Source organism: Sinohyriopsis cumingii, unplaced genomic scaffold (assembly GCF_028554795.1).
Source record: "Sinohyriopsis cumingii isolate HCF-2022 unplaced genomic scaffold, ASM2855479v2 utg002411l, whole genome shotgun sequence".
Classification (NCBI taxonomy): Eukaryota; Metazoa; Mollusca; class Bivalvia; order Unionida; family Unionidae; genus Sinohyriopsis; species Sinohyriopsis cumingii.
This window is the reverse complement of record NW_028316201.1, coordinates 248289-263464: the sequence shown is the minus strand read 5'-3', so window position 1 is coordinate 263464 and position 15176 is coordinate 248289. Positions and strand designations below refer to the sequence as shown.

At 33.4% G+C, this 15176-nt stretch overlaps 1 protein-coding gene across 1 annotated transcript in view; it reads left to right on the top strand.

Moving 5' to 3' along the window:
• The first annotated feature begins 4599 nt into the window (after positions 1 to 4599).
• Positions 4600 to 15176, top strand: part of LOC149770760 (uncharacterized) — a 49027-nt gene continuing 38450 nt past the window's right edge. The window contains exons 1-2 of the mRNA XM_089949158.1: positions 4600 to 4671; positions 6837 to 6996. The gene's annotated coding sequence lies outside the window, so the exon portion shown is untranslated. The remainder of the gene's footprint in view (positions 4672 to 6836; positions 6997 to 15176) is intronic.

Sequence of the window (15176 nt, the reverse complement as noted above, 5' to 3'; positions counted from 1 at the left end):
TAGAGGTAATATAAATGTTAAATATATTTCATTACTAAACCTCCTTTGTAGATTCTCGAAAATATAGCTTTTGATTCTATCCACCTTTGACTTCCATATAAATGTGAAGAATATTTCCTTTCATTCGCTAATAAAATGTTGTGGAGGGATGGGAGGGAGATGAGGAAATGGTTTAATGTTGTTATCACTGGAGTTTTCGTGACTGTTATTTTACCAGTTTGTTTTTTAGTTCGTTTCGCCCAATTGCACAAAAACTTCTTTATCAGGTGTGATTTTTATTCAAACTTTACCTGTATCATTTTTGTAAGTCAACTAGTAATCATATATATGCAATACACTGACAACGAACAGTGAGAAACTAGTATCTAGCTAGCCTGAGCGCTTTCCCTTGCTGAATCTTATGCACTTGAAAGGATTGTTATTCGCCATATGATTTGTATTATATATATATATATATATATATATATATATATATATATATATATATATATATATATATATATATATATATATATATATATATATATATATATATATATATATATATATATATATATATATATATATATTATACAGTACTGACATTATCCTGTTGGCAATAGATCCTAATGCTAATTGTTTGGATCAAATATGTATTTATTGATTATGTACACAATATAAAAAATAATGATACGATGAATTCGGTTGAATCAATTAGTTAGCTCGAGGAGTGTGATATTAAGCACAGAAAAATAATGGTAGTGACCAAATATGAACTAAAACTAAAAAACAAAAAATTGCAATAAATAAAAATGAATGTGAAACTTAACAGTACTTTGTAATTATTGTTGTACTGTGACGTATTGGGAAATGCAAAATCAGAAAAACCTAATCAGATAATTTAGTTGATTATAAAATACGTTTCTTACATAGCTGAGCGGTCAGTTGTGGAGATGCAAATCAGTTTTCATATCAAATCCACCACATCCTTAATGCTTTTCGTCAATCCTTGGAGCATGGCCTAATGTGTTTAACTAAACTGTCCAAATAGGTTTCAGCGATAACATTTTTGTATTTGTAATCTGTTTAACAAATGTCAGCTATATGATAGAAAATAGTCAGTCTTCTGATAACAATAGATTTACGTGGCTGTTGAGGGACTTACTGGAATTGCAGGTAATCCTATGTTAAAATTATCCTTAGGTATGACATGGGATGATATTATTGGGACAAAAGTATTTACTGGAACAAAATGAAATGGTAACGATAAAAATGTCAGGGGTCAAAATAGTCGAAAGTTTATGGGTACAAATCGGAATGGGAACGTTCAATTTTTCATCTGCAATCCAACACACAATTAGTTATTAATCAAAACATCAAATTCTCTGCCAGTTATTCTTCTCCTTAACTTTTATTTTTTTGTTAAGCATGTCTATGAGGTCTGAAAATTCTTCGTCGTCTCTTACAGCCTTGTCCATTCCTTGATGTAAAGAGAAAGTAATATTTGCTAAACCATGTTTTTCATTATCAAGCGACACCTCGGTGCATAGGACAAATCGTTGTTGAGAATGTCTTGTTCCACTTAGAATAACAAACAAAATGGGAGAAAATCTGATAGTATTTTGCCATCGGAAAAAAGTACATTTTAAGACTGTGATCAATTTTATGGTACGTGGCCAGTAAACCTTGAGAGGTTTTCTCCTGTGCTTTTTCCAAACTGATTGTTGAGAATACCTGAAATCGTTTGGATAGGATGTTGAGAATTAAAATAAAATCCTGCAGGACTTTTCATAGGAATTCAGTTGGGGACTCGCGAAGCATATATAAAGCTCATCCTGACCAGTAGAATAGACAGGTTTATTAAATGTTAAACCTTACACTGAATCTTGTTATAGGTTACCCACAACACTAACTGTTCATCAAACATTTGAATCAGTTTAGGAATCAGATAACTGGAACGTATCTTATACGAAGCCTTTGCTGTAGTGGCTAATGGGTGTCATTTCGTATGAATTAAATATGCTTGTAAGTGTGATCATACTACCTGGTACACATGTGTTACTCAAAGCCTGTTATTTCCACTCAATTAAACCCTGACTAGTATGGCTGGACAGTGATAACAATTTCTGAAGCTGAGTTTAAGAACAATGATGTATTTAAAAGATACAAAGACGAAATTAATTTCTTATTTTTTCTCAACTCACTGTGGTACCTTTGCTTTTCACATAATATGCTAGAATGCGCCTTTCATTGTCCTATAACTAATATGCATTGTCACTACGTATGCGTCTGTATAGTTTATGCGTCTGTACGCACACTACTATATACGTGTCTATTTTAAGTAAATATTTATTTTTTTTCAAAAATTCAAAAGATAACTTGTAAAAATCATAAAATTGCAAACTAATAAAATTGTTAAAAAGGGCAGCATTTACATCGTTTTATTATGATTTTTTGTTTTATGAACTTTATTGGAGACTACTACAAGCTTCGCAGAGGAATATAAGTAATCACTGATTACGCCATTGTTGTGGAGCTGGCGGTAATTGTCCTAAACTAATTTTATCAATGACACTTTTGAATCAGTTAAATAAACAGCAACGTAAGTTTGGATCATAGTATAACAGAACCTCTGCACACGTTGGTGGTATTTGTCCTACAGTAACTTAGTCACATACTAGTTTATGTCGAATATCAAATAAAAATTGCTAACAGAGCTATTGCCAAAAGGTACGTATGAATTGCTTAGCACTGGAAACATAAATGCATGAATGTAAACATAAAGAACTTAAAGACAGAACTAAAAGTATACGAGAATGTATAATAAGCTTTCAATTCCTTTATTTCAGAAGCATCTGCATATTAACTCAGTAATATTTTTAATTAATATTACTGACAGTTATCTCCCTTATTCGTTATGGTTCATTTACATTTCTTTTCACTCATTCGTTTGCTCAGTTTCGTTCTTATTACGCAGTTTATTTTTTGTAAGACGAATTGAACGATCTGTGATTTTCGGAAAGGGATCACTTAAATGATGAAGTACCAGCATCAGTTTATTATTATTATTATTATTATTATTATTATTATCTGGAGCACTGGGTTTGTCAGGTAGTGCAGACACGCTTGCAAATATTTCGAAGTTTTGAATTCTGGAAGCAAGTTAAATAACATGCTGCAACCAGTTCCAATACGTTTCCAAAAGTAAGAATCGCATCATTAAATCTCTGTGATGTTCGATTTAATTATCAGATTAGTGATAGTTCGAATAAATTACTTTTAAATGTCTAGCATACCTTTTTAAACAACGAGAGAAGCATTCAGTATTTGTATGTACTTATGCATATGCGAACTCTGTATTTTAATCCTTAAAATGCATGTACATCGTCCGCGCGCGCGTATATATATATATATATATATATATATATATATATATATATATATATATAAAGGGGGCTAGAAAACAGACGTCGTATCTATAGATATAAATACATATATATATAAAGGGGGTTACAAAAGAGACGTCTTATCTTCTATTTTTACTACCTAATAACAAACTATATACGTCACCTAAACATTGGTGGATTCTTGGGCTAAAAGAAGTTTTACAACTTTTGTAACATTTCATTTTAAATAAAAAGAGTGAATACCAGACATTATCTTGCAAGTATTAAATGTTCAGGCTTCAAACGCAGAACTGTTCATACATAGAGGGTCCTACACCAGTAATACTTAAGACTAAGAGGTAATACAGTCTATGTGAAATGTATGTAACGTTGCTTATTGCTGGCCGATTCCATGAGATTTGATCTACTTTATTTTGACCTTATGTAACCTGAGTCAATGCTTTACTTTTAGTCACTTTGGTAATGCACGAGCTCTTAATACTGAAACGTGATGAGTTCAGAAATAAATCCATAACAAAATTATATTTACATTCTTATTTACAATTTACAATATATACACTCCTTTAATTTTGTGTTGCATTACACAATTACACAAGCAAATACATATTTCTCTGTTATACAGCTATCCAGTTAAAATCCCTTTACACTAAAAGTTACAAAATCCCCTGCCCCCTCGCAAGTCTGTGAATCTCATTAAAAGCTACTTTCCCAGTTCATAATTCAGTCTCGTTTAAACCCAATGTTTGACACATAAAAACGGGTGAGGGTTCTCTCTTACACTAGGATCACTGCTCTCAGCCAGACAGTCCCGTTTAGATAGACAGCTCCAACTGTTCAAACTGGAAAACAGCTGTCCCCATCATTAAAGCATAACACTCACCCAGTACCTAATTTCATTACAATATTGCTTGTTTTGTATGAAAGAATAAACAAACTGATAAGCCTTGAAGTATAGTCGAAGCCTGTTTGACCGCATATATGATTTGCTAGTTGTAATATTTATATTTAGTTTTATCTGATAAAATTCTTCACATGATTTCACTAGCTGTAAAGAGAAAAGAAACGAGAAACCAATGCAGGTTTCGTTTCGCTGTTATTAAAACGCTTAAATTGGATGATGGTGACTTTTCAAGCCTTCTTTTGATTACGACCTCTAGACGACCAAGATGGTGGTTTTCCAGACCGATCCGTGCGGGATAACCTGCATCATAGTGACATAATGTGCTATATTTTATGCAGATTATGTTATCGTCGTTCATCTTGTTATTCCGACCATGTCAGACACGTAATGTCATCAAATAATTTCATAATAAATCAGTTGTTTTCATACATATAAAATATGTAGCGAATAAGAACGAACCTCTCAGTCCACCCACCCCATGAAAAAATATTACATGGATCTGTTTGCTTTTGCCTTGTAGAAATACAGTGAATACGTAGTCTAGTACACTGACATAATATGTTGTATAGTACACTGCCATGCCAGTGGTTTCTCAGTGTCATCAGTATACTCCCAGCACTGTCGCATGCATATGTGTATCTGTTTGCATTATTTATGTGCGACTTGTCTCCCTTTTGTAACGATTGCATATTTTGCCACATAACACATGTATTTGAAAAGACAGAAAGCATCATATATAACGCGAAATAAATAAATCCTAAAAATGCAAGCACAGCAGATTCATTATGGTGTGTATAAGTTGAATGACATTGCATGTGACATTCGAGCTTTGTTGCACTTATAATGGCACATCTTTTACTCAGATACACCCAAATATACTCTAAGATAGATATATATATATATATATATATATATATATATATATATACCGCTCTGGTAGGTGGTCATACCAAAGACTTGTAAAAATGGTAATAACAGCTACCTCATTTGGCACTCAGCATTAGGAGGTTAGTGTTGGACTGGAATGGGCTGGTGCCCGGATAATGTTACTGGATAGAACATCACACTGCATGTTTGTGGCATGATGCCCAGTGCTAGACATCACTATAAACTGCCACACTGCAGACATCATAGCCATATGACTGAAAATTGTTAAAGCTACATTAAAAATCCAAATCACACACACACACTATATTTATACATTGAAAAGTTTTCAATCATGCTTTCTGTAAGCATTTTAAGCCTACACATTCTGCTATTGACATATCTGATTTACAATTAAAAATGGACTGGACATGCTATATTGTACATGTAAAACTAAAATGGAAGGATACAGTATTTTAATATAACTTTATTTCCTTCATACTGAATATTTGAAGATTTTCACATCGAACGTTTTTTCAGTAATTAGTGAAAATATTTTCATTGCAACCTTAATTTTTAGTTTTGTAACTCACTACATTGAATGGTGGAAATACGTCAGATAATTTTGAGTTTCATATACCATATTGTCTGTTTATGTGCCTGTCTTGTCAGTTAAGTTTTAAATATTTAATTTGTTATTTATTCAGTTTGTTTGGATAGCAATGAATTAATTATGTATTTATCATGTGGCAAAATTGGTTTCTGCCAAAAACTCTGACTTTCTCATGAATACTGTTCTGTCACAAACTTCTCACAATGCCTCATCCCAAAATAGCCAGAATATCACATTGGTGTGAAACCTGCCAGAAATGGTTTAATTACAGCTGCCAATATTTGTCCTGCAACACCATAAGTTTTTTGGTGGGATAGATGACTCTTTTCAGTCAAACCACTTCCAATCTGGACTTTTATGTCAGTGTACACTGCTTGAGATAGGACCATATATGCTATAATAAATCATCAACATCAAATTCTTTTTATGTTTATGTTGAGATAACTATATCTGAACATAATAGTTACATATACTCAGGTGCAGTCATCACTCACAACCATAATTATAGTCCGAGATGTATTTAATACACTTGAAATCCATGTTTAACAAAAGTAGATGATGATCCTGTATGTACACATGTAACAATAAAATTCAAACACCAGTGAGTAATGAAATTCATGTTGATAAGGATAGAAAATATATTTTTTAACTATATCTTTTAATATATTAATTACAACATATTAACTTTTCAGTAGAGTAAAATACAAAACAAATACTAGATCGCAAAAACAGTTAATTACAGTTATTTTGTGTTTTTTTAAGATCCAGATAGTATTCTCTCTGTTTGCAAATATCAGGTTCAGGAATTCCACCGGTAGTTGATGGCGTCCACGGCATGGTTGGTCACTCCATCTTGAGCGTCACCATTTTCCTTTACATATGCTTTCTAAAGAATTTGAATGAATTAGGCTATGTTTTAAAAACTGTCTCTTAGTGCTTAAGTTTTGTTAGTCACTGTCTGCGACTCTTAAACAAAATTGTATTATCCTGTCAGAAACAAAATGAGCTATAATTCTCAGAAACTATTAATCATCTGCTATTATGTGTTGAATTTGTATATTTTTATTTGCAGTCTTTGGGGTGCATTTAATGTGCTGGTGTTCAACACAATTGTATTTCTGATGACGGCTTCTCACCTGAGGGCAGTTTTGTCAGATCCTGGAATTGTTCCCCCTCCAGCAACAAACTTGGACTTTTCTGACATGCATAGCAACAAGAAACCACAAACTCTGGTAATAATTCTCAGTTCAGTTTAATTTTTAAATATTACCTATATTGAAATTCTATGTTGTGAAAAGAGGGCATCAGATTGATTGATATCTAAACAAAGATTTCATTGAAAAATGTGTGTTGCCTTTTTCAGAATTCTGATGACCTTTCATTACATTGGCTTGCACAAAAAGATCAGTACATCTCTCAAATTGATAACTCACACCTGCATAACTTGTGAACCTGCTAATAATAGATCCCATTTTATTTCCTAGAATATAGCAAAATTATTGGCTGCACTTGTCAGAGGTGTAGAAAATACCAATCAAAACTGGTAAATGAAAGTTTGATATATTGTTCCTTTTATCAGTAAAAATGGTGGTAAGTGCACAGGTATTTGAACCAACATCATTCACAACTTTTAATAAGAAGTTTTATGTTGGGTTTAATTTTCCTTTTAAAAAGAGTAATGAGTACACTATAAATAACAATGTTCAATACAGGAAATTTATGTAAGACTACTGGTTGAAGCACTTTGCCAATTAATTATGTTTTGTTATGTGAAATTTGTAGTGTAGAGTTTAGTTAACTTGGTTTGAGCATAATCATAAGTATGATGTTTCCTCTTGTATTTAAACATGAATGTCAATCAAACTTCACAGCTATGCCTGCAAGCATTTCTGAGATCCTAATTAAGTGCTGACAGTGCATGTTGTAATGTTAAAATCAGCTAAAAGTCGACCTGCTTTGTATTATTGTGTTCATTGCATTCTTTTGTATCAAAACAAATAAAGAAAGTGGAATTATTTTTAAAAAAGTTAGAAATCATGAAAATCATTGCCTTTTATAGGTGTGCCAGATCAACTCATTTCAATTGACCAGTTGAATACGGTTTCAAATATTAGTATGCGGGTAACATTGATCAGTGTATTTTCCTACTTTTTTGGCAATGTTATCATGAGCAGCAAAATGCGAAAGGAGTCCTCGGTGCATGAAAAGCTTTGTTGTACAGGCACGTGTCATTATGGACAAATGAGCTCCAAAGTTTGTAACGAACTTAAATTGCCTAAATTAGTACTCAGCAGTTTGCTCAAAGGCGAACAGAAATTTCGCTATTACTTGCAATGAATTTGCATCATAAATATTTTACTAAAACAATTTTAAGAAATCGAGTTTTGATGTTGAAGTTGTCATGAAATAAATGTTCCTAGTTTTTGAAAACAGAAAATTTTGTTTTGTTGTGAATTAACAATGACACTAATATATCCACATCCACATACAAAAAGCAGTGTTGTAATACACAATGTTTATGCAGGTATACATGTAAGATACAGTGTGACCCCACTATCGTGCACTCCGTTATAACACAAATTCGGATAGAACGTTGTTTGTTGCATGGCTCCTGAAATTTCAAATAGATGTATTTTAATTGTGCAAAAAAATAATCTTAAAAAAGTACGAAAAAAACGTAAAATGTTACTTTTCATTTTGGGGAAGAGACCACGTATGAATAATACAAGACGATTGTGGCCTGGCTCCTGAAACTTTATATGTATTTTCAACGCTCCAATTACGGTCTCGTCTTTAATAGCTTAAGTTTGGTAATTGTTCCTAATTAATCAAACCTCAATGTATTGTTGAAATTAATAATAAGGCAGAAATTTTTCAAATCTTAGATGCCAATGCTCAGAGATTTTAATTTGCAACAAATGTACGGCATTCTGCATGGATATCTCCACGTGTATTCAATTATTTGTTTATTCTTGTAAGGGAACAAATACAATAACTATTCTTTTCATCATATAAAAAGTAGTTGTATGAAAAGGATGTGTCAGTATGCAGTTTCCCGTTTGTGACTGTTGGTGAGTTTGGCTAATGAGCCAAAAAAAAAACCTTTAAACATACATGAAAACTCATTTCGTTGAATAGTTTTTGTCGTGTTCTTTTGTGTGGTATACCGCTTTGTATTTTGTTACTGTGGTCGAGTGAGTAAAGTGTGATACCACGTCATTTTTCATTTAATTCGTTATAAGATTAATTAGGATCAATTACCAAATTTCCATTGTTAATGACGGGACCATAATTGGCGCTGTTAAGCAAAATGCAAAAAATCGGATGGTTTCTTCTTATAGAAACGCACCTTTCCGAGGCAGAAATTGACTTCATCTTCTCATCCTAATATTTTATGACTGTGTTTACAATGGTTACTGCTTTGAGTCTACATTACATCTGTTGAAGTAAAGTCTTTATTTGGGAATGGCATAAATAAACGCTGACTGTTGACAACTGAAATTTACTAGCCCATCGGTATATTAACATTATGAAAGTTACTAGTCCAACAGGAAATCTACTAGCCTTGGGCTAGCGAACTAGCGCTAATTTCAAGCCTTGCATATATGCCTACCCATGATGCACCTGCAATTTAGGGTATACACTATTTTCTTGATATTATCAATATAGTAGATTGCATAGACCCAGATCTGCAAGCCCCAGTTTCACCAAATTTCTCAATTTTGAAACAATGTGAGATTTCATATTTATCTTCATATGCCTGACAATGTTGGGATGTTTTTTTCAAAGGTAGGGATGGTGCAAAGGATGAACAATATCTCTGTAATTAAAATTGTTTCTGTATGTTTCTATTGAACAGAAATCAAACAAATTTCAAAGTTTATAAAGCCTCTTTTCTATATAACCCCACTATTACTGTATGCTAATCCTTTCTGCTTACTCGATTCTTTCAACAGAATTCCTTGTTGCCAATCAAGCAGTGATAAAGATATTTAAAAATCTCCATCAAGAAATTTATATATATAGATTTTTAGTGAAATGGGAGCATTGTGCAATATTTAACTATGGGTCTTGCAACATTTGGGTTGATTTTAAGACAGTTCCTTGGGTTTTATTCAGGAGCATACTGTAGATTTTAACGTAATTGTGTGGATGCTGCACAGGAATGTACTGTAGATTTTAACATAGTTGTGTGGCTGCTGCACAGGAATGTACTGTACATTTTAACACACTTGTGAGGATGCTGCACAGGAATGTACTGTAGATTTTAACACTTGTGTGGATACTGCACAGGAATGTACTGTAGATTTTAACACACTTGTGCGGATGCTGCACAGTAATGTGCTGTGGATTGTAACACATTTGTGTGGATGCTGCACAGGAATGTAATGTAGATATTAACATAGTTGTGTGGATGCTGCACAGGCATGTACTGTAGATATTAATACAGTTGTGTGGATGCTGCACAGGAATGTACTGTAGATTTTAACACAGTTGTGTGGATGCTGCACATGAATGTACTGTAGATATTAACACAGTTGTGTGGATGCTGCACAGGAATGTACTGTAGATATTAACATAATTGTATGGATGCTGCACAGGAATGTACTGTAGATTTTAACACAGTTGGGTGGGTGCTCTGCAGCAGCTTCTGTAGACTTAAACACAGTTGGGGACAGGAACTAACTGTAGATAAAAATGAAGTCTGAATATGAATATTTGACAAAGAGGTCTTATTCTTGCATCTTTGTTGTGATTTTATGTGGCATTTTGCATCAAACTCCATAATATTGCAACATAAAGCCAGCTAGCATTCAGTGAAGTTAGAAAAAATAAATCTTATTTGTTTGCAAAGTAAAGTTGTTTCCATATGAGATATGTTAGTTAAATTTCTCAGTTTTTGTACCTGTTATTTATATAATAAAATAACCTGTTACAGACTTACATTATTTCACAAATGCTACAGTGGTTGAAGCATGCACATCATATGTGGAAGATTGCAGGTTCAAACTCTGACTGAGTCATACCAGAGACCTATAAAAATAGAACTAATGGCTGCCTCACTTGGCACTAAGCTTCAAGAGCTTAGCATTAGGACTGGTCAGCCTGGTGTTAGGATAATGTGACTGGGTGGGACATGATGCTACATGTCTCCAGCATAATGCCACAGTGCTAGACATCACTGTAAACTGCCACAATGCAGTCATCTTAACAATATGACTGACATTTTTTTAAAGCTATGTTAAAACTCCAAGTCACACACACACACACACACACACACACACACACACACACACACACATTATTTCACTTGTAATTGTTCTTATTTTGTAAAATCTAAAATTACTTCATTCCTACAAAGACAGACGATCTTCTTCTTAGGATACTTGCGTCTGTCCCAAGTAAAGTTTGCATCTGCAGGAAATACATGACAAACATGGTTTCTTAATTTTCTTTCTCCTTTGACTACAGGATTAATAATTGTGTTGGGGAACTAAATCAGAAGTTTTTCCTTCAGTTTCTCTTCTATGTTGGTAAGTCTGGAGAAATTTTTAAGTGACAATATATTTATATATATATATATATATATATATATATATATATATATATATATATATATATATATATATATATATATATATATATATATATATATATATATATATATATATACACTCACATTTTATTGAAGTCCAAATGCAAACCGCATACCGTATTTACCATATGTATTGGAACACGATATAAAAATAAATTCCTGTCCCAGTTGTTGTTGTTGTTCTAGAGTTTAACGCCATTTTTTCAGCACAAGATAGGCTATACATGGCAGCCTGTATAACTGGTGGAGGAAGAACCCTGGAAAACCCATGGAAGAACCACCGACCCATGAGAAGCTACTGGCAGGCTTTCCCACGTACCCACGCTAGCCGAGCCTTGGACTCGAACCCACGCAGACAGAGATGAGATGGCAGTGATCCGGAATGGTGAATTCCTCTCCCAAAACATATAGTGAAACTTTTCTTTCACCTAGGTCTTATGTCCCAAGACTTAAGAGATGAATTAAATCTGTATTGCATTTGTGCCCCCCTCCCTTCCCACTGTTTGTTGCAATAAAATAGATAAACAAAACACCTATTTGATAATAGAAAGAAAGAAACTAACCTTGTAGTGTTATCATTAATTCCTTTTTTTTCAACGTGAGCATTAAAGAATAAAATATATCCACAAAATCCATATGTGTGGCATAGGCTTCGATGCTGTAGTGTGTACTGCTAATGTCAGATAACACATGCCACATTGTTCATTGACATGAACATTGAGAAACAAATTGTGTTTGTTTCTGCTCAAAGGTTTGGATGTGTTATCCGACTGAAAACTGGATCCAACAAAATCGCAGACAAGAAGGAAATAATCAACCGATATCTTGAAGACAACTGTCGTTCACACATGATATGGTGTTAGGTGCAAAATAATCAAGATTGAATTATATCCAGGTCTACTGTATGACAGTATCTCGCAAATAAAAATCATTATTTGAAAACACAGTCACTTGAGTGTAAGTGACAATCTTTTTGCCAGCACAGATTACAGAAGTATTATTACTATTTACCCGCAGACATCAATGCTCCTTTGTATTAATTATAACTACAGATGTCAAGGATAATTGATGCCCAGGTGGTGAATAAACATAGCTGGCAGCTAGCAGTAAACTCATGTGAACTTACCGACAGGACATCAAACATAAAGTTTTTTTTTATTACAGAGCAAAACGACCTCAAAAGCTGATTTGGGTTATTTTTTAATTATTTTCTTTTAACGATATCAATTCAATGTTATTGTATTGCAAAGCAAGTCGACATCTGAAGCAGACTAGATTCTTTTAATTGCTGTGGAACACATAAAGATGGCCAAGATATGGAAGCAAACATTGGTTTCTTTTCACTGGTATTCACGGGAATTTTGAAAATAAACTGAAACATTGAACAAAGTGACACAATATAGTGAGTGCTTTGTGATGGACATCGATGACCCATCGTCGCCCAGAATATTTGCAGAAAATAAAATCATGTGATGAATTTGTGAAAGCCAGAAGAAAAGCAGATGATTTCACAAACAAGATGAAAATAATCAACCAGTATATTACAGACAACTGCCATTCATGCATGACAGTGTGTTAGGTGCAAAATAACCAAGACTGAATTATATCCAGGTCTACTGTATGAAAGTATCTCGCAAATAAAAATCATTATTTGAAAACACATTCACTTGAGTGCAAGTGACAATTCTATCGTCAGCATAGGTTACAAATGTATCATTACTATTTACCCGCAGACATCAAAGATCCTTTGTATTAATTATAACTACAGATGCCAAGCACATTGAAGCCTGGGTGGTGAATAAACACAACTGGCAGAAAGTAGTAAACTCCTTCTTTGAACTTACTGACAGGACATCAAAGACAAAACTTATTTTTTATTACAAAGTAAGCCGACCTCAGAAGCTGACTTTGGATATTATGCAGCCGTTTTAAAGGATATCAATACAAAGGTTATTTTATTGTAAAGCATGCTGACCTCAGAAGCCGACTATGGATTATTTTAAGTGTGCTGATTTTTTTTGGTGGGGTATACAAAGACGGGTCTAAGATATGGAAGCAAACTTTGGTTCCTTTTCACCAGTATTAAAGGGAATTATGAAAATAAATTGAAACAATGTAACAATTTTCAAAGTGACACAGGATAGTGCTTTGTGCACGGATATCGATGACCCAGCATCACATAGAAGATTTGGGGGTAATAAAATCATGTGATCAATTCGTGAGGGCCAGAAGAAAAGCAGATGATTTCACCAACAATATGATCATTAACATGGATGAAATTCTAGTGTACTTTGATTGCATTCCTGATGATAAGATGGGGGTCAAAATTAGGAGAATTAACAAGACTGGTGCAGATTTTAACAAAATCTGACTTTAGTCCATGCGCTTTTCCGCTTCAGGTGTTGTGTTGCCTCTAACAATTTTTCATGGTATGAGAAAGCTTTAAAAAAATATTCATGCACCAAAAGAACAGATCGTACATGTGCAGGAGAAGGACTGTGTTGATGAGATGTTGCTCAGTGGATTAAAACGTTTTATCTCAAATACAGTTTTATATTTTTTAAATAACATTTCAGTTGGAGTTCATTTTTTGACATGTAATTCTCAAATGATTTTAAAGGTGTATAACAACTTAAGACTCAAAATAAACAATGTGTCCCAGAACATACAGTGCACAAAAAAATACTTTTAGAATTAATTTATGGTGTCCCAACATGTATGGTAAATACTGTAGTCCCTGATCTGCCATCACATAATCTGCCAGCATATCAGGGTCTGTTTGTTTGTTCTGCTCATTAATAACTGCATAGACCCATATCTATGAATGCACTATATGCAGGTAGATCTGGGTCTAAGCAGTTTTGCATTTGGACATGGCTTACAAGGGTATATATACAGTATTAACAATCACTAGGAATTATTGTGTTTTTTATGCTTTTTTGAAAGAAAATCAGCTGTTTGTTAATCTAATTTACTTCCTGTTGTGACAAAAATCTGGAGATATACACTTTCACCCTGTGGGACAGAAATATTTTAATCAGGGAATGAGGTTTATATATTTTATATAACAAATATTGACCTTATGTCTTAAGAATGTTATGGAGTCTTTTTTACCTTTATCTTGAGTATATTTTTGCAAAATGTTAGATGGTGCTCTACAGTTTTCTATTTTGCATGGGTTAAATTTTCATAGAACTAGAATTTCTCAGGTTCTCCTCACTGGTTATACTGGCTATTTAAAAATGACCTTGTATATCTTAGGTACACCACTCCCTCGATAACCCCCGCTCTGATAACTCGCGAACCAGCTTATAACGCGGTGTCAGACATAAATCCCATTTTTTTAAACCCGAAAATACCCCTAAAAAATGTACTTGCGGAAGTAATTTTGTATTGTTGCACTAAATTAAAAGCTGGCCTGCTTTTTATTATCATGTTAATTATGTCTTTTGAATAAAAAGAAAGGAGGTGAAATAAAAGAAAAGTTAAAAGGCAACAAAAATCGTACTAGCTTAAAATCTAGCGGCCTCGGTCATATGTTGGGTGAACTCACTTCATTTGATCATTTGAACACTGTAATAAATGTTTTTGTGTATGTAACAGAAACTACCTTAAATTAACCGACTCTTTCATATCTGATCAAAAATAACAAGACAGCAAAGCGAAAAGAATACTTCGCAAAATAAAGAGCTTGATTTCACAGATACATACCATTGTGGGCAAATGAGTTTCAGAGAATTCTTGAACTGGCATTTAGAGATATCCTCAGGGGTGAAAAGAAATTTCATTATTACTTCCAATGAAAACAGGACATTA